General features: G+C 33.8%; 1 pseudogene; it reads left to right on the top strand.

Annotated features, from left to right (window-relative positions):
* The first annotated feature begins 976 nt into the window (after positions 1–976).
* LOC141687472 (CENP-B homolog protein 2-like) lies at positions 977–2,545 on the top strand (annotated as a pseudogene).
* The last annotated feature ends 19,591 nt before the right edge of the window (positions 2,546–22,136 follow it).

Genomic DNA, 22,136 nt, shown 5'->3' with positions numbered 1-22,136 from the left:
CCAGTCTTGTAAATATAGCTTTACAGAGAGGCTTGGTGAATATATCTGCTATTTGCTGATTTATTAGAACAAAGACCCATTCCACTATACTAGCTTCCACATGTTCCCTTATGAAATGATATCTGATACTGATGTGCTTAGTCATTGAATGTTGCACTTGATTTCCTTTCATTGCAATAGCACTTTGATTATCACAATATATAGGAATAGAAGAATAGTCTAACCCATAATCCAGCAGCTGATTCTTCATCCATAGAATCTGAGCACAATAGCTTCCTGCAGTGATGTATTCTGCTTCTGCAGTTGAAGTGGAAATTGACTTTTGTTTCTTGCTGTACCAAGAAACCAATTTTCCTCCAAGAAATTGGCAGCTTCCAGAAGTGCTTTTCATGTCTAATTTGCATCCTGCAAAATCAGCATCTAAATATCCAATTAGCTTAAAATCTGAAACTCTCGGATACCATAATCCCAGATTCATGGTGCCTTTGAGATACTTGAGAATTCTTTTCACATCTAATATACAGTAAAACCTCTATAAATTAATATAGTTGGGACCGGAGAATTATATTAATTTAGAGAGGTATTAATTAATCGATAAATTAATAATTATTAATTTATAGAGAATTTTCGGTAGCAAACAAAATTAACTTTTGATTAAATTTTTATTCACATAAATTTAAATAAAATGAATTGTACAATTTATATTTTATACTTAATTCAATTAATTCAATGTATATGAATTTAGAAAGTCAATGTAATGTACAATATATTAGATTCAAAGTCCATGTGGTGTATAAGTTAAATTCATTGTATTTTACATAGAAAATATTCAATGTATATTAGGAAAATTCAAAGTACATGAATTAATTTAATTCATTGTATTTTACATAGAAAGTATTCAATGTATGTGTAGTCATAAAATATATTATATATACTGTATATACTAGATTGGGGGAAAAATTATACAAACAAAACAATGGCTTCTCATCTAAAAGGTGTCACAAAATCAACAATGACGGATGAAGCAAGATAAGCATTATGTGAATATAAAAGAGAAAATTCATCATGCACTCAAAAAGATCTCCAGTTGTGGCTCGAGAATAAGTTTCATCTAAAAGTTAGTCAAGGTACAATATCAAATACACTGAAAAGGTCAGCAGACTATCTTGCAGCTAATTACTTGGAGAAAAGAAAAGATATTAAGCGACATAAACCAGCAAAATATCCAGATATGGAGAAGGTTCTCTATGAATGGTTTCTCCAGTACCAAGATCGTGTTAATATGAAAGGAGAGCTAATTTTAGAAAAGGCAAAAGAGACCATGAAAATTTTATACCCTCAACAAGATCAGGAGCACACTTTTTCTCAAGGTTGGCTTGAGAAATTCAAGTTAAGACATGGTATTAAGTCATTTCGTCGCTTTGGAGAAAGTGGTTCTGTTGATGTACAGGACATGGAGAAGAAACTGGAGTCCATAAGGGAAAAAATAAACCAGTTCCCTATGAAAGATGTTTTTAACATGGACGAAACTGGTTTGTTTTACAGGTTACAAGCTGATCACTCTCTTGCTACGAAACAACTTGAAGGAAGAAAACAAGACAAAGAAAGGCTCACGGTTGTTATATGTTGCAATGAAGATGGCTCTGAAAAAATTCCTTTATGGATTATTGGAAAGTATGCAAAGCCACGGTGCTTCAAGAATGTTAACATGGACAGCTTGAATTGTCATTATCGTGCAAACAAAAGAGCTTGGATGACTAGTGTACTTTTTGATGAATACATTCGTTGGTTTGATAGCCAAATGCAAGGCAGAAGAATTTTGTTTGTGGTAGATAACTGTCCAGCACATCCAAAAAATATTGAAGGACTACAAAATGTTGAGTTGTACTTCTTGCCACCTAACATGACATCAAAAATCCAACCTTGTCATGCAGGAATTATAAGAGCTTTCAAGATGCACTATCGCAGGAGATTTTATCGTGGGTTACTAGAAGGTTATGAGTTGGGACAATCTGATCCAGGAAAGATTAATGTTTTGGATGCTATCAATTATGCAGTCGCGACGTGGACGACAAATGTAAAATAAGAGTCAATAGCAAGGTGCTTTCAACATTGCAAAATTCGTTCCATAGATGAAGTTTCGAGCAATTTAAATGAACATACAACTCCGGAAGAATACATTCATGAACTTGAGGTGATGATTAAGGATCTAGGTTATCGTAATAAAATGGATGTTAATAACTTCTTAGATTATCCGGGTGAAAATGAATCATGTTCCGAGGTCCAGAGTATAGAAGAGATTGCAAACACCATCCTTGAAAATAGTGTTGAAGATGATCTTGAAGACGATACAACACCGTTGGAGCCGGTTACACGTAAAGAAGCACTCAAGGCATCAAAAATGCTTAATAACTTTTTGATGCAACATGAAAGCACCACACCCGAGCTTTTGGATGCAATAAGGAAGATTAGGGATGAGCTTCATGTTGATTTTAATTATATGAAAAAGCAAACTATAATTGAATCATATTTTACAAAGATGTAATAGCTATATTTTTATGAATATAAGGGAATTATTAATTTATAGTTTTATTGGGACCATATTTTTATACAGGGTTTTCAAAAAAATTATTATCTTATTATCTTATCGAAATTGATCATTTTTTGAACTGGCCCAAGTCGGGACCGGACAAAATTATTAATTTAGAGAGATTATTAATTAATCGAGTATTAATTTACAGAGGTTTTACTGTATGAGGTTCTCTAGGGTCATCTTGGAACCTTGCATAGAGACAGGTAGCATCCATGATATCAGGTCTACTAGCAGTCAGATATAGGAGTGAGCCAATCATACCTCTGTAGTTAGTTATATCTAAAGAACCAGTATTTAAATCTAAGTTGGTTACAGTAGCCATAAGAGTTGATGCAGTTGAGCAGTCTTGTATTCCAAATCTTTTGAGTAAATTCCTGGTGTATTTGGATTGATTTATGAAGATTTCTTCATTAGTCTGTTTAACTTGTAACCCCAAAAGGTAACTCAATTCTCCCATCATACTCATTTGATACCTGGACTGCATTAGCTTTGCAAATCTCTCACAGAATTTATCATTAGTAGAAACAAAAATGATATCATCAACATATATTTATACTAACAACAAGTCCTTACCATGGTATTTATAAAATAGAGTTTTATCAATTGTACCTCTTATGAAACCACTCTCTAGAAGAAATAGAGCAAGTGTTTCATACCAGGCCCTTGGAGCTTGCTTCAATCCATAGAGTGCTTTATCCAGTAAGTAGACATGATCTGGATACTTTGGATTACTGAACCCTGGAGGCTGTTCAACATAAAATTCCTCTTCGAGTTCTCCATTCAAGAATGCACTCTTCACATCCATTTGGAACACCTTAAACTTCTTGTGAGCAGCATAGGCAAGAAAGATCCTTATTGCCTCTAACCTTGCAACTGGAGCAAATATCTCATCATAATCAATGCATTCTTGTTGTGAGTAACCCTTTGCAACCAATCTTGCTTTGTTCCTTGTAATAATGCCCTCACTGTTAGTTTTGTTTCTGAACACCCACTTTGTGCCAACTACAGATCTGTTATTTGGTCTTGGCATAAGAGTCCGGACTTTGTTCCTTTCAAACTCATTGAGTTCCCCTTGCATTGTTGTGACCCATTCAGCATCTTGTAGAGCTTCTTCAACCTTCTTAGGTTCAGTTTGAGATAGAAAAGAATGGTAGAGACATTCATTCAGAGTGGCTTTTCTTGTTCTTACACCACTGTCAGGGTTTCCAATGATTAAGTCAGGTGTGTGTGACTTAGACCATTTTCTTGCAGATGGAAGTTGACTCCTAGAAGAAGAACCTCCCCTTGATCCATGAATTCTCTATTATTCCCTTGAGTAGTACCATTATTGTCTCCTGATGCTCCCCCTGAATCAGTGTCCCCATTGTTATCAGTATTTGACTCATCAGAGTTTGAGGAAGATGAGTCTGATGATCTTTCTATTGATATTTCTTGAGTTGAATCACTTGTAGTAGCCTCTGGATCTGAATCATATTGCTCTCCCTCAATATATGCTTCTATGTCAGAAGAATTTCCACTATTCTGTGGAACCTCAGAGCTTCGAGTGATATCAGGATTTACTGAATCAGAATGGGGATTTAGAAGTTCAGCATAAGGTACTTCATTTTCAAATCTCAACTTGTCATGGCCATCTGCATCTTCTAGACATGTTATCTTCTTGTCATCAAAAGATACATGTATAGACTCCATGACTATTCTTGTTCTCAGATAAAAAACTCTGAAGGCTTTTGTAGATAATGGATATCCCACAAAGATTCCATTATCAGCTTTTAAGTCAAACTTGGTAAGCTGCTCCGAATGAGTTTTGAGAACAAAACACTTACAACCAAATATATGAAAGTATTTCAAATTTGGCTTCTTCCCTTTCACCATCTCAAATGGTGTATTTCCATGCTTGTTGATCAATGTTGCATTTTGTGTAAAGCAAGCAGTTTGCACAGCCTCAGCCCAGAAGTAGGTAGGCAATCTTGCTTCTTCTAGCATGGTTCATGTAGCTTCTATTAGAGTTCTATTCTTTCTTTCAACAACTCCATTTTGTTGTGGAGTTCCAGGAGCAGAAACTCTTGTTCTATCCCCTTGAGTTTACAGAACTCTTTCATAGAGCTATTCTTGAATTCAGTTCCATTATCAATTCTGATGATCTTCACTTTGTATGTTGACCCTTTTTTTCAGCTCCCTCACATGATCAAGAAGAATGGATGGAGTTGAAGGGTTTTTAGCACATAAACGCAACGAAAACGTAAATTTAAATCTTAAAAAAAACCGAAACCCTCCGCAGGATCCATGCGAAAAATAATATTTAATTCGTAGTTCAGTATGTTTACCTTAAGAAGCTTTACATTAATGGAAAGATGGAGGTCTTTAATATCGATCCAAGAACGATGAACGGAAATCCCTAGCAGCTGCTCCTCAAGTGTGAAGCACTCTACCAGTATCCACCAAGAGTACAATGTGATGGAGGAGGAAGAGGTTGAGAGAATTAGTTGTCTCCCTCTTGTTCTACTTTAGAATTAGGGTTAATTATTTGGGGTTGAGGCAAATAGGGTTTATAATAGTATATTTATAGGCAAAATTTTCAGCTGAAAATTTTCCATAAAATAATATTATTATTAACCCTTTAATTGATTATTCTTATTAACCAATTAACTAATAATTAAAACACCTTTTAATCATTAATCCATTTTCTAAACACTTTAGAAAAATAATTCTCTCACTTAATTTAATTTCCAAAATTAAATTCTTAATTAATAATATTAAGAATTAATTAAATCTCATTTAATCAATTATTAAATCTGCTAATTAATTATTTATTTCATAAATAAATAATTACCAGCCATTATTAATTAATTCCTCCACCATTAAATCATTCTCTTTTATGGTGTGACCCTGTAGGTTCAATATTAAGCCGGTAGTAGAAATAAATAATAATAAAACTATTTTATCATTATTTATATAAATTCTCTAATTCATTAAGTATGTTTAATTGATAAATTAATCATATTTATTCTACATCGTGAGGGATACTTCAAAGCATATCGCGACTATCCGGATAATACGAATTCACTGCCTAGAATACCAAGAACATATTCAGTGAGAAGTTACCGTACAATCAATTCCTTCAACCCTGCAATGTCACGATTAAATACAAGGCATGGAACTTGTGTCAAGCCTATCTTATTTAATCATTTGCTTTCCCATTCACTATGCTTAGTTCTATTTAATGTAAATTAGAAACTCTATTCTAATTTCATTCACTCTGGCCAGAGATTCCTTAACTAGCATAAGTGGATCAGCATTGAACATTCTCTTCCTTCACTGGAAGGGGTAGATCCTTTATTGATCATACACTATCTTCATGTACAAATTCCTATACCCAGTAGAGCCCTTATAATTGTCCCTGGAGACTAAGAACTAAACTAAAGCATAGTTCAGTGTACACAAGATGACTATGATGACCTCAAGTCTAAGGATACTTATACAACTATCACTATATGAACAACTGCTGACATGTGAGTGAACTCCATCAGTTGTTCAGCTGTGTGAGTCATGTTCAGTGAACTTATTCTATAATCAGCACCTACATACTAGCTATAGTGTCACCACACAAATGTCAATGAGAACAGACATCCTTCATAATGAAGCAAGCATAGTATGTACCGATCTTTGCGGATTACTAATTACCAGTTAGTAATCCTACAACCAGGAAATATTTAAGTTTAGAGTTATAATCTTTTAGGTCTCATTATTATGATCTCATCATAATCCATAAAAAACTTTACTCTAAACTATGGTATATCTTATTTAAACACTTAAATAGATAAAGCCCGCAATAAAACCAAAACAAGTCTTTTATTAATATCAATGAAATCAAAACAGATTACATAAAAGTTATTCCTAAATCATCATACATGATTGGACTTAGGACACATCTCTTTCAATCTCCCACTTGTACTAAAGCCAATCACTCTGGTATCTAATACCCATCTTGTCTTTATGACGATCAAAGTGACTTTGAGAAAGTGGCTTTGTGAGTGGGTCTGCTACGTTGTTATGTGTGTCAACTCTCTTGACATCTCCTCTTTCAATACAATACAAGAAATGTTACCGCGCTCCCACTAACCTTTTTGTAGACACATGGTTCATCTATGTTTTTTATAAAACCAAACTCTTTGATTGTCTCATCAAAATGGATGTTCCATCTACGAGAAGCTTGCTTTAAACCATATATAGTTCACAGCAGCTTACACAATAGGTGTTCATTTCCCTTGGAAAGAAAACCCTCTGGTTGTGTCATATACACTTCCTCTTCAAGTTTCCCATTGAGGAAGGCCGTTTTCACGACCATTTGACAGATCTCATAGTCGTAGTAAGCAGCAATCGCAAGTAAAATCCGAATTGATTTTAACAAGGCTACATGAAAAAAAGTTTCATCAAAGTCAATCCCTTGCCTTTGTCTGAATCCTTTTTGCCACGAGCCTGGCCTTATAGGTCTCCACTTGCCCATCTGCTCCAATCTTTCTTTTGTATACCCACTTGCACCCAATAGGCTTAACACCTTCAGGCGCCTCAACCAGAGTCCATACTTGGTTGGTATACATAGATTCCATTTCGGATTTCATGGCACTATGCCATTTCTCTGAGTCAACACTACTCATAGCCTCATTATAGGTCACATGGTCGTCATCATCAATGATTGACAACTCATTGTCATTCTCAATGACAAGGCCATAATACCTCTCAGGTTGGCGAGACACTCTCCCTGACCTACGAATGGGCTGTTCCATAGAAGGTTGTTCAGTCTGAACAGGTGTTTCCACTTGATCCGTAGTAGTTTGTGCTTCTTAAACTTCATCGAGTTAAATTTTGCTCCCACTGTTTCCTTCAAGGATAAACTGCTTTTCCAAGAAGGTAGCATGTCTGGAGACAAACACCCGATGATCGGTGTAAAAGTAATACCCTAAAGTCTCACTAGGATATCCCACAAAATTACATTTTATAGATTGAGATTCCAGCTTATCTGGGTCAACTTTCTTGACATAAGCTGGACATCCCCAAATCTTAACGTGTTTAAGACTCAGTTTCCTTTCTTTCCATATCTCATATGGAGTTTGAGGAACAGATTTGGAAGGCACCTTATTCAATAAATATGCTAAGGTTTCCAATGCATAACCCCACAGGAATACTGGAAGATTCGCATAGCTCATCATGGACCGAACCATGTCTAACAAAGTTCGATTTCTCCTTTCAGATACCCCATTCATCTGTGGAGTATATGGAGGAGTCCACTGGGAGACTATACCATTTTCTTTGAGGTAAGCTAGAAACTCTCCATTCAAGTATTCACCACCTCGATCTGATCGAAGAGTTATAATACTATGTTTGGTTTGTTTTTCCACTTCATACTTATATTCTTTGAATTTTCAAAGGCTTCGGAATTGTGTTTCATCAAATACACATATCTGAATCTAGATCGATCATCTATGAAAGCAATGAAGTATAAAAATCCACCCATGGCTTGCGTAGACATTGGTCCACATACATCTGTGTGTACCAATCCTAGCAAATCTGCAGCCCTCTCTCCATGTCCACTAAATGGAGATTTGGTCATTTTACCCAATAGATAAGACTAGCATGTAGGATATGATTCAAAATCAAAGGGGTCAAGTAACCCTTCCTTATGCAATGTCCGCAGTCTATTTTCACTAATATGACCAAGTTCGCAGTGCCACAAGAAAGTGAGATTTTCATCATCCCTTTTTCTTTTATTAGTATGTTCAATTTATAGTAAATTATGCTCTACGTCACATACATACAGACCATTATTTAAAATACCACTTCCATAAAGAACGTTATCTCTAAGAATTGAACATTTATTATTCTGAATAACAAACAAAAATCCAGCCAAGTCTAACATGGAATAGAAATAATATTCCTCACAATCAAGGGATCAAAATAACAATTATTTAGAACAATAGTCTTTCCCGTAGGCATATGTAAATGAAATGATCCTACAGCTTCAGTAGCAACTCTTGCTCCATTTCCCATCCGTAGAATCATCTCCTCTTCTTCAAGAGTCATACTTCTCCTTAGTCCCTGCAACGAATTGCAAATATGAGAACCACAGGCAGTATCTAATACCCAAGTAGAAATTTGACTTAGTGACATATTAACTTCGATCATGAACATACCTGAATCAGAAGCGGTAGTCTGACTACCCTTCTTCTTCTTCTTCAATTCTGCAAGGTAAACCTTGCAGTTCCTCTTCCAGTGCCCCACCTTGTTACAGTGAAAGCAAATAGCTTTGCTCTTGGGGTCTTCAGCTTTTGGTGGAACCGGCTTTTTCTCACCTACTTTCTTCTTCTTGGAAGGGTTCTTCTTCCTTTTCTTAGGATTGGAACCTTCACCAATTAGAAGAACAGAACTCTTCTTAGGGGGAAAATTCGATTCCGCAGTCTTCAACATGTTGTGGAGTTCAGGCAGGCTGACATCCAGCTTATTCATGTAAAAGTTCACAACAAACTGCGAGAACAAACTCGGAAGTGATTTCAAGACCAAGTCTTGGCTCAGCTCCCCATCCATGGAAAAACCAAGTTGTCCAAGACGTTCAATCAAATTGATCATCTTAAGTACATGGTCATTCACAGATGATCCCTCAGACATCCTACAACCGAACAGTTCCTTCGATATCTCATATCGAGCTGTCCTCCCTGCCACATCATACAACTCTTGTAGATGCATAAGGATAGTGTGAGCATCCATATGCTCATGTTGCTTTTGTAGCTCAATGTTCATGGAAGCTAGCATGATGCATTGAGCAACATTTGCATCATCTATCCACTTACGATACATAACATGTTCATCATTATGTGCATCGCTAGCAGGTGCAGTAGGCTTAGGTGAGTCAAACACATATTCCAGCTTCTCAACCCTGAGAACAATTCTCAAGTTTCGAAGCCAGTCAGCAAAATTAGGACCAGTCAACTTGTGAGCATCTAGTATACTCTGGAGTGATAGTGCAGAAGACATAACGAATATAGTAAATCAGTAAATGATGAACACATAACAACACTTAGAAAATATTCAATTTCATTTCAAGATACTATATGAATCAAGTCTTTATTCATAAGTGGCTCCCACTAGTTTATCTAATTTATACAACCCCTAAGTGAAAATTATGCATTCATAACGCTAGTGGGAATAGGGATCCTACATTCCATCACACAACCTCGGCTATAATATGAAACGTCATGTGATGTTCAATAGGCAGACAACTCTTATCAATTACATCTTATGTTATTCCCTAATAAAACTTTAGCCTCTTGAATAATTGAGTCACGACTGTAGCCCGACAAACTCAATATTCTAAGTCAAGTCTAACCCAACATTTCGTACAATTGAATCAGTCTCCAACGGCCCACGGCTGTAGCATGTAACGACCTTTAGATTCTAATTCAATGTACACGTCTCTATGTAATAGACAAGTATTTCTTATTTCAAAATCAAAGCCCTCGGTTGTAGCACAAAACGATAATGATTTAAAAATAAGAACCACTTTCTACCATGTTGGAAGGCTATGACCGACACAAGCCCGTTGTGTCATTGGCCAATTACTACTTGATATTATTTAATTTTAGAGGGATTATATTATGTTACAATCATAATCATATTATAAAGAGATTCTTCCTTTTAAATTAAATATTTCAAATCAATAATCGATAATCAGATGATTCCCAGATCGGGGGGAGCATTGTCAAGAGGCGTCACTTAATACCCCTTTCTTACAGATAAAAATCTGCCTTTGACAGAATCATCCTTTCTCTCAATATTGAAAATTCATATTTAATTACGTGTTTCATAAACACAAGAATCTCATGATTGTATTCATAATATTATTGTTAAGGCAAGAAACGATTCCTATTCTAGATTTTCTAGAGCACGCCTTATATTGATTTAAGTTCACCTAAATCTATCATCGCATGGTAAACATAGGCATATATCTCATATATAAAATTAAATAAATAAGTAAATGTAAAGTGCAATAAAGTAAATGTGTTTGTTTATGGCCCCATCATATGTGATCTTTATCAAGCTCATGATAAAGATCAAGGTCAATCTAATATGGTGATGGAAATAAATACAACTACTTATTACATATGTCTTCTTCTTTGTTTAGACTTCTTGTATGACTCGTCTTCTTATTTGTATCACCTCCATTGGATAGCCTTCTTGAGTCTTCAATTACATTACATAGATTGAAAGTAAAACTAATCTAATGAACTTACAAGAATAACTTGAGTTACATTCGAGATTTATGATTACAAATATTGACGACATGCAAGTCGTATTTAAAACCAAAACCAAAACCATTACACTAAGGTCGAAAGGCCATAACCATCCACCATGCTCATACAACAAATAAAAGCATGTTAAAACACATAATCTGATCTTAACATATCATATTATCCATGATCTAATCATAAAAAGAAAATATGACAAAAATCAGAAAAATCAGAATCAAATTAGAAAAACAAGAATCACTGTTTACAGGCAGTAAATGACGTCAAACACCTTACAGACGAGTCGTTGATAGCTTTAGCTATCGGTTTTGTTCAGACGCTCGTTTAACTATGGAATAGGGTATTCGTTTGCGTAAATCGGACACCAGACCCAGATTTCAGCAAATCTGCAGCAGCCAATTCAGAATCCGTATCTAATATGATTCTCATAATTATAACAAACATAAATCATGTATATATCAGTATATATACAGATTACATAATCATCTTATCATTATACAACTCACATAAATATCATATATTCAAAACCTTACATATATAAGCATATTATGTCAACATCAAATCATGGCGAATCACGTACATGCTCATATATCGAAAACAGTTAAACACTTAAACGAATTAAAAACTTTTCGCAAGTAGCTCTGATGCCATTGAAGGGTTTTTAGCACATAAACGCAACGAAAACATAAATTTAAATCTTAAAAAAAAAACGAAACCCTCCGCAGGATCCATGCAAAAAATAATATTTAATTCGTAGTTCAGTATGTTTACCTTAAGAAGCTTTACATTAATGGAAAGATGGAGGTCTTTAATAGCGATCCAAGAACGATGAACGGAAATCCCTAGCAGCTGCTCCTCAAGTGTGAAGCACTCCACCGGTATCTACCAAGAGTACAATGTGATGGAGGAGGAAGAGGTTGAGAGAATTAGTTGCCTCCCTCTTATTCTACTTTAGAATTAGGGTTAATTATTTGGGGTTGAGGCAAATAGGGTTTATAATAGTATATTTATAGGCAAAATTTTCAGCTGAAAATTTTCCATAAAATATTATTATTAACCCTTTAATTGATTATTCTTATTAACCAATTAACTAATAATTAAAACACCTTTTAATCATTAATCCATTTTCTAAACACTTTAGAAAAATAATTCTCTCACTTAATTTAATTTCCAAAATTAAATTCTTAATTAATAATATTAAGAATTAATTAAATCTCATTTAATCAATTATTAAATCTGCTAATTAATTATTTATTTCACAAATAAATAATTACCAGCCATTATTAATTAGTTCCTCCACCATTAAATCATTCTCTTTTATGGTATGACCATGTAGGTTCAATATTAAGCCGGTAGTAGAAATAAATAATAATAAAACTATTTTATCATTATTTATATAAATTCTCTAATTCATTAAATATGATTAATTAATAAATTAATCATATTTATTCTACATCGTGAGGGATACTTCTCAGCATATCGCGACTATCCGGATAATACGAATTCACTGCTTAGAATACCAAGAACCTATGCAGTGAGTCGTTACCGTACAATCAATTTCTTCTACCCTGCAATATCACGATTAAATACAAGGCATGGAACTTGTGTCAAGCCTATCTTATTTCATCATTTGCTTTCCAATTCACTATGCTTAGTTCTATTTAATGTAAATTAGAAACTCCTTTCTAATTTCATTCACTCTGGCCTGAGATTCCTGAACTAGCATAAGTGGATCAGCATTGAAAATTCTCTTCCTTCACTGGAAGGGGTAGATCCTTTATTGATCATACACTATCTTCGTGTACAAATTCCTATACCCAGTAGAGCCCTTATAATTATCCTTGGAGACTAAGAACTAAACCAAAGCATAGTTCAGTGTACACAAGATGACTATAATGACCTCAAGTCTAAGGATACTTGTACAACTATCACTATGTGAACAACTGCTGACACGTGAGTGAACTCCATCAGTTGTTCAGCTGTGTGAGTCATGTTCAGTGAACTTATTCTATAATAAGCACCTGCATACTAGCTATAGTGTCACCACACAAATGTCTATGAGAACAGACATCCTTCATTATGAAGCAAGCATAGTATGTACCGATCTTTGCGGATTACTAATTACCATTTAGTAATCCTACGACCAGGAAATATTTAAGTTTAGAGTTATCATCTTTTAGGTCTCATTATTATTATCTCATCATAATCCATAAAAAACTTTACTCTAAACTATGGTATATCTTATTTAAACACTTAAATAGGTAAAGCCCGTAATAAAACCAAAACAAGTCTTTTATTAATATCAATGAAATCAAAACAGATTACATAAAAGTTATTCCTAAATCATCATACATGATTGGACTTAGGACACATCTCTTTCAGGAGTTTCATCATTGGTGTGCAGAAAATACACCCATGTGTATCTTGTATATTCATCAATAATCACAAATGCATACCTTTTCTTGGTAATAGACATAACATTCACTGGACCAAAGAGATCAACATGAAGTAGATGATATGGTTCAAGAATTGAGAATTTAGTTTTACTCTTAAAAGATGTCTTCCTTTGTTTGGCTTTCTGGCATGAATCACATAAGCCATCAGGAACAAAAACTGCATTGGGCAATCCTCTTATAAGATCTTTCCTCACAAATTCATTGATATTGTTGAAGTTGAGGTGAGAAAGTCTTTTATGTTAGTTCCAGCTGTCTTCCACAGATGCTCTACTCAGTAGACAAACTTCTGAATTATCAATTCTTGTAGAGACCCTGGCTTCATATAAACTACCATGTCTCACACCAGTCAATGTGATCTTGCCATCAGACTTACTAACAATTTCACAATGCTCCTTGTAAAAATTGACATGGTAACCTCTGTCACAGATTTAACTCACACTGATCAGATTATGCTTGAGTCCTGCAACTAGAGTTACATTTTTCAATGATGACATTTCTAACTTTGATTTTGCCATATCCCAAGATTTTTTTCTAAGTTGCCATCTCCATAAAAAATGCTTGGGCCAGCCTTCTCCTCAAATTCTGATAGCAGGGATTTATAACCAGTCATATGTCTTGAGCATCCACTGTCCAAGACTAGAGCATTCCTCCTGTCACCCTGTAATCAGCAATTTGAATCAGTTAGTGTTTTTAAGGACCCAGACTTGCTTGGATCCTTTGGCCTTTTTAAGTTTGTTAATATATGCAACAGAAGACTTCATATCAGAATATATGTTAACATTCTTACTATCAGTATTTATACATGCAGAAATAGATTTTGCTTTAACTAAAGAGGGTTTCAGTTTATAAAAATCATAATACAAACTGTGATACTCTTTACATGTATAAATAGAGTGCCAAACACTGCCATAATGAAAATAAGGATTCTGTGGTTTATATCTAGCTATTCTACTCCTAAACTCTGATTTAGAAGGAATAGCTTTTATCTTTTTATTCTTCTTGCAAAAATTAGTAAGATGATTAGTGCTACCACAGTTTGAACAGGTCTTTCTTGGTGTATTAGGTAGGGCTACATAATTTCCATTCTTATTAACACCTACCTTTCCATTCCTATTTTCCTAGACTTTTTCCTCTTGTTTTTCATGTTTAGATCCTTCAACTTTTGCTTAAGTTGTTTCTGAGTCATTGAACCAATATTTACTGAGTTCATGTGAACTTGTTCACTCTTTTCAGTAATTGAGTTTGATCTAGGTGTTGAGGTAGTACCTTCTTCATGGATTGATTTAACATTATTAGCACTTGGATTAAACTTAATGGTCTTTATTTGAAATTTGTTCAATTTGATCTGACTATCAGTTTTTATTGGTTCTGTTTTCTCAGTTTCTTCTCCACTTTTCTTATCAGAATTAGATCTAGCTGAATATCCTAATCCTGATCCCCCAACAACCATTCTCTAAGATTTCCTGGGTTGCTTTTCCCAAGTTAGTCCAAAGTTTAATGACTTATCTTTCTTTAGCTAGCTCCTTTTCTAGATAATCATGTTTTTCTAACAATTTTTCTTTAACATAAACAACATTATCTCTTTCTTTTTGAATTTCTAGCATGGAAAACAACTCAGTTTCTACGTAATCATTCCTTTTCTTAAGCACAGAGTTTTCACTCTTGATTCTATTATTCGTTAAGGTTTGATCCCTAAAACTAATATGTAGAGTCTTAAAAAATAATCTTAATTCATAGATATCATCAGTATCAAATGCAAGAGTAGATTGAGGTACCTTTAATTCAGCATTATCGGTCTCAGCATTAGCATTTTCCATGAGAGTATAATTGATCCCATTATCTGACTCTGATGAATCAACCTAGTTTCTCTTCTTTGAGATTAAAGCTTGTTTCTTCTCAGCTCTAGGTTTTTTGCAATCAGCTGCAAAGTGTCCAAGTCCATCACAGCTGTAACATCTCTCTTTTGACTTGTCAGGTTTTCCGGATCTAGCTTCCTTCCAATCAGTATCTCTTTTGTTGTTCATCTTATCATAGTTTGAGGAACTAGAACCTTTTCTGGAAAATCTTCTCCCTTTCTTGAAGTTTTTGTAGACCATCGTCTTGAAGCTTTTAACCAGTAGGGCAGCCATTTGATCCATTTCTTTATTGTTGTTGTGATCACTATCGGTATCTGATTCAGTATCAGGTTTTGAGTCATTATCAGAATTTGATGATCCGGTACCTGACTTAGCAAACATGGTTTTCCCTTTGGAGTAGCTTTTCCTCCTAGCTTTCTCATTTGGCTTCTCTTCAACTTTGAGTGCAACTGGTCTAGCTTTTAATCATTTCCTCTTGCTCCTTTGTTCCATCTCTAGTTTATGAGTTTTCAGAACTCCATAGATCTCATCTAGAGGTGTGATGTCAAGTTGATAATTATCCCTGATTGATGTGACTTTAAAGTCCCGCTTTTCAGGAAGAGCAAGTAGGAACTTCAAGTTTGAGTCCTCCAAATCATATTCTTTGTTGACAAGGGATAAGTCATTCAGAAACTTCTTGAAATCTATCATAGATCTCAGTTAGGGATTCATTATCCCTTGAGTCAAAGTGCTCATATTCTTGAGTAAGTACTATCCTCATGTTCTTCTTGATAGCAGTTGTACCTTGACACTTTACTTCTAAAGCATCTCATATCTCTTTTGATGGTTTATATCCAATGACTCTATTGGAGATAACACTATCAAGACTGATGTGCAGGATATTTCTAACCTTAGCATCTTTCATGATAGACGAGATATCTTCAGGAGTATAGTCCTTTCTGTCTTTGTCTATCATCTTTTCTGGTTCTCCTGCAAGCGAAACAACTACTTTCAATGGTTTGTGAGGACCATCATAGATCATGTTCAGATATTCAGGATCTGTGACTTCCAAGCACATGGCCATCCTGACTTTCCAGATTGGATATTCATGCACTTTCAGGATGGGCACCTTGATTGCTTCATACATACTCATGTTGCTGCTTATCTGTGATATGGCTGGGGGTTGTGGCTTCGGATCCAGATTTTGTGTTTCTTCTTCTCCTTTGTCTAACATGGTTGATTAATCTTCAGATCTTAAACTATTTGTACGTTAACATCAAGCTCTGATACCAATTGTTAGGCCCTTAATCAACTGTAGAGGGGGGTGAATACAGTTAATATAATCAACTCGACAAAGCTTCGATAGAATTAACAGTTTTATATTAATCTTATAAAATCTTATTACACAAGTACTCTCTCTAAAGGATGAACAAATATCCTTGAGAGCAGCTAGGTTATGCGAAAAATATAACAATGTCGCAATGCTTATAGCATGAACCTAATTTGTACTTTATATAGAGCACAACTACCAATGTATAAGGAATCTTATTCTATTAATAACAAGGAAACCTTTACTAATGCTTCTGATATAAAGTCCTTCGTCGCCTTGAAATTCCTGTTTCCTTTTCCTCCTCGAAGATCAACTGATGTGACAAATACTGATTTCATTATCCGTTGACATCATCATCCGTTAAAATCATTATCCGTTGATATCCTATCATCCGTTGATATTTCATTATCCGTTGATGTTTTCATCAGCATCCCTTGATGTATAAGTTCTGAAATGAACTTCTGATAGTTTCTGTTTGATATCATCAATTTCTTCTAACATAATCATAATTAACTAAACTGTTTTGAATTAAAAATGAATTTTGGAATATAAAATAAATTTTGATTTATTTTTAAATGTAAATATACAATAACAAGTTTAAGAAAAATGGATTGGAGCAAGGTAGATTAAACTCGGGTCTTGAACCGGGTTGAAATTGGGTTGTGAGGAACAAACCGGGTCCACTTGACTGCCGGCCGGATTCTGGGGATGTACATAAAACCAATAATAGACAAACGAGAAGCAAGCTTCGTCTCCGACCAACGCAAACACAGTCAAATTGATACCAAAACTTACAATTTATATGCAAAAATGAAGCCTGAAATACATAGAATCTATACATCACATCCATATCAACAACTACAATCTCTACAATCCAGAAAAAACAAAACATAAAACCAATAATAGACAAAACTCGACCAGATCATGTTAGCAACCGAATGAACATAAAATGAATATGAACTGACTATAGGGAATATAGGTAATCAATTTATAACATCAAAATCATTCATTAACCTCGGAATCGAAAACCCCTAAATTTGACGAAAAACCCTAAAATATTGATATCAAAATTTACTAATCATCAAAACGATTTGATGGCATAAACAGATAGTAGTCTCCAAGACCTTCAATTTGGTTACTTGAACTTGAGATTTGGACACCAAAATCATGATTAAATTGATTTTGATCCTCAAGAAGCTCAAAAATAATTTTAGAGGTTTTTTTTATTTTTCCAGAATTTTAGTAAAATTCTGAATTTTAATAAAAATTCTAATAATTAGAAAACTATTTATAATTACACAAAAATACCCCTGAAATTATTTGGGGCCTAATTATACCATTTTATAAAAATAAATAACCAAAAACTAATAATTATCAGGGAAAATATTATTATCAAATAAATACAAATTTTATGTCAGAATTCCCAAAAAAATACAAATATTCCAAAAAATCGAAAATATAAAATATTTAAAAGTCCCACAATTTTATAAAAATGAAAATACGATTTTTGTGGGTTTTGACGTCCCGGTCGAGTCCCGGTCCGATCATTTTTAGAAAACCGAAATATTTTTTTAAATTAGCAGTAAACCTCAAAATATATGTAATATATGCAAATGCATGCAAAATGAGACAAAACAGATAATACATAATAAATACACTTTGACACGCGTCCAAATTGCGTTAATCTTATATAAATGCATTTAAACACTTAATCATTATCCAAAAATATAATGGTCCTTAGGGAACCACATATAATTCTATTGCATGTTAAATTATGGCCTTCGACAATTTAAATGATAATAAATGCATAATAATTCATTTAACACATAATGAAATAGTCAAAAATGTTATTATGAATATTTCACAATTCACCCGCTATGAGGGTGAATCCAGATAAAACCAAATATACTTTTGACGCGGATAAAATTATCCACTTGATCTCTAACTTGTAAATGAACTCAATTTACCGATGTCAATCAAACAATTGGCTTTTAAATCAAAATTTTGAAAATAGTAAAAGTAATTAAATACTTTCAAAATAATAATAGGGATCGATACATCACATCAATTAACACATTAAGCCATAAAAACACACAAACTCATTATCAGGAATAAAATATCCATAATCTTATTCCTTCAAATTGAAACAATCACATAAACACTCAAATAATAATAATTATTAATTTCTGAAAATTTGAGATATCACAATCTACCCTCCTTAAAAGGATTTCGTCCTCGGAATCAGCAGAAGATAACACTTGAGATCTTCTTACCAATTTTCCAATCTTGCATATGTAACTTTTCCGAAAATCTCAAATAAAAACTTGGAGTTCTTATATGACACAATTATCACGAAAACTTCACTCTGCACCATTGTTCCTTCCACATACCATTCGATCAATTTCTCAATAGAATAACCTTCTTTACAGAGAGATGAAGAAAGATATAGAGAGAGGGAGAGAGAGACATAGAGATGGAAAGTGATAGAAAGACTGACTAACTTCGTTATACGCTACTGATATTTTAATCATATTGCAATCTAATGTTACTCTTGATAATCCCATCACATAGCCTTACCTTAACTTGGAAAGTTTAACTCATCTCCATTGGATTGGCATACCTTTAAATATTTTAGATAATAAAATTATGAAATTCTGGTAAGAAAAGAATTCCATATAATAACAATTATCAAATAATTCGAGTATATAGGATTATAAGTAATGAAGTACCTTATTTGAGATATAAAAATAACTGATAGATCAATATGATCAAGAGAACTTATGTTGCGTGCCTTAGTTAAAACACTTACAAGTGACATTAATTAGCCTTGTTGTAATGCACAACACACCAGTGATGGCGTCCCGTCTAACTTCTATAACACAGATAGAAAGTCTTGGCGTCCCTTATAAATAAGGTTGTTCATCTCATTCAGAGTAAAAAAAATATGAAAGGAATTCAAAATCAAACGAAGAATCAAGGTTTCTAACAAATGACTTCTTAATGCAACCCTTTGATCAAAACTGAGATTTCAAAGCCGTTATTTCTGGAGGAAATGAAATCCAAAAAACAAAATTTAGCACAAAATGAGCAAGTGGTGTCACATCACCAATAAAATTATCCACCATATAAGAAAGGTGGAAACTCCAATATCATAACTTGAAAAAGCTATCAAAACCTGAAAATAGGGTTCCTGACAGCCTCTGGCACATTTAGAACACAGGCATGATTGGAAACGAGTGTTAAGAAATATATCATTTAACATATACCTCTTTTTGAGAGATGTGAAAATAATTTATTGAAAGAGAAGGTATTGCCAAGATCTGCGTACTTATCTTATTTATGAACTCATTTGATTACTCGACATCTAATTCTGCGCTCTTCTTCTTCACGTACTAAGGTTATCAATATTCTACATCATTGTCGACTCGTATTAGCCTTAAAAGATTCCGCAATAGACATTTGCAGTGGTCGGGAGTTCTATCCTGCTTAACACAATCATCTCAAATGAGTACGCCTTATTTTAACTTACTCGCTGATACTATATCCGATGGTCCAATATGAACTCGATAAGAGCTCTAGCGTCCTTACATAATTATACACACTCCTACACACTCTCGTTTCCAGTTTACTATAATCTCGACTCTGATACCAACCTATCACGTCCCCAAATCCGGGGTCGGGGGACTAGGTTGTCACAATGAAACCTTAATATAAAACCACATGTTTAATCAATAAACAAATACTAGTAGTTGAAATATAACATCTATGACCCCAAACTACACCAAGATCCATTTTGGTTACAATTCTAAAAATAAGAATTTCCAAAATTTCATAAAGAAATTTTTCACTTTCTTTTTAAACTCTTTTCAACAAATCCAAATCTCAGAACTCAAAACTAAACCCACTAGTATAAGTACTCTAGGCCAAACTATACAATAATATAACTATAATATATATATATATAAACAGCTTTATATAATAGAACTTACTCTAGTTCTGCAAACCATGGACCAACAATCTTCGTAATTGTATCCTTCTCTTTTCTCAAATTGTGCGGCCAAACAACGCAAGTTATTCCTCACTGGAAGGTTAAATTTAAAACAGAAAAGTATGAGCAAAAGAAATGCTCAACAAGTATATTAAAAGCATAAATACAAAGCCTTAAAACATTTGCAGGCTTCTTAAATAAAACCAAAAACTTCAAATGAATAACCTTAAATTGATTTTGATAATTTGCAACACTTTTTCAATAAAACTCTTTAGAAATTGAGCAACAGAGCCTTTAACCACATTTTAAATCTCAACAAGAATCTGGTCAACTATCCATGTTGAAAATCAGTTGAAGAAAAAGGATTAGCTTTTCCAAATCACTTTGCATTGTATACTGACATGCATATCATAACCAAATTATTATAAAACAACAATTAAAAATTGAATCATAATTTTTTCAAAACAACACTTTTAATATTAATACTCATTTTGATGTCAACGTCAAATTAGATATCAATACTAATCTTAGATATTCACGACATTCCAGTACTAAAGTATTGAAGTCAACATCAATCAAAGATATTAATACCAATTTATGATATTAACAACAAATTAAATATCAACATCGATCATAAATTGAATCAAAACTATATCTCACAGTTTATCCAAAACAGAAACACTTGATAAATCATTTCTTTTATGATTATCAAAACTAATATAACAATTTAGATATCAACAACAATTTAGATTGGAATCCTCGAATGATGGTGTGTTGCCGCATGTGATCAGCCGCGGAGCAACACCGGTATGCCGAATCTTAGCCAACTAAACAAAGGGGAACCCAAGGCACACATTGGCCTCGCAAGGTATTATAATCAAATATAATGCATAGCTCACACTGGACTGCCGCCACGGCCTCTTACGCACCCATCCAACCTTAAAACCTTTTATTGAAAGGGGTCATAATAATCGACACCCTTATAAATTTTATTCTCCCGTTCACTTGGGCAGGAATACTTACAATAAAATCATTTTTCTTAAAGTATAAAACATTTAAACATTTAGCATTTGGATAAGTATAAATACTTAACTATTCTGGAAATAGAATATCAGAAGAGTACTTGCATAATCAGAATTTAATTCAGCGATATGTAAAATATTTATCTATTCTGAACTTAGAATAGAGGAGAATATTTGCATAATCATAATTAAGCAGTTGGATATGTAAAATATTGAACTATTCTCAAATTAGAATAGCATAAGAAAGCTTGCCTTTGGTTTTTAGCAGTTAAGCACACTCGCCATAACATAGTATTTCATTCTGATATCTCATGGCATCATCAACACTTATTCAAATAATTCTTTAATTTGTGGTATCTACGATTTCTAGAAGCCAAAGATGCATTATTGTTCAACGTTACTCTGGATCCCACTTCCTGGTCTTAATCTCCTTGAACAACTCGTATCTATAATTAAAAATATCACTTTAATCGTTTACACAATAATTATCTGACGAACTGTGCGTCAAAACTCTATTGTCTACCCATACGATAGCCCACATATAATTACAACAATTAAACACAAGAATTATGACCCACATATACATATAATTCACATCGCACGTAATTCACATAG

This window comes from Apium graveolens, chromosome 9 (genome assembly GCF_009905375.1).
Source record: "Apium graveolens cultivar Ventura chromosome 9, ASM990537v1, whole genome shotgun sequence".
NCBI lineage: Eukaryota > Viridiplantae > Streptophyta > Magnoliopsida > Apiales > Apiaceae > Apium > Apium graveolens.
Note: the sequence above shows the minus strand (reverse complement) of the source record. Positions and strands in the feature narration are given on the sequence as shown.